The following is a 350-nucleotide window of genomic DNA, read 5'->3' as shown; positions in this document are numbered from 1 at the left end:
AAGAGAGGGTGGGTTTAAGGAACTGGCTCTTGCCTAGAAAGCCTCTTGAAAAAATCCTCCTAAGGAGTCACTAAAATGCATTACGGTAGTTTTTTATCATGGAATTTCTTGGAAATTTTCAGCTCCTGGTGCCCAAGCACCCCCCAGTGCAGAGCTCAAAGCGTGCGCAGTGCTTCAGCGCAAAGGAACACGGGTGCCACCTGCTTGGCTAACGCTGGACAGGGGGATAAAAGCGCAGTACCAGGGGGTCTGCACTTTGCGACAGTAGTTCCGTGTACCCTAAAATGTTGTCATAAACCTGCAGCATGAACCGAATTCGCTGGGGAGCTGCACTGACTGGCACCGCTCTG

Source organism: Apaloderma vittatum, unplaced genomic scaffold (assembly GCF_000703405.1).
Source record: "Apaloderma vittatum isolate BGI_N311 unplaced genomic scaffold, ASM70340v1 scaffold16700, whole genome shotgun sequence".
Lineage (NCBI taxonomy): Eukaryota > Metazoa > Chordata > Aves > Trogoniformes > Trogonidae > Apaloderma > Apaloderma vittatum.
Note: the sequence above shows the minus strand (reverse complement) of the source record.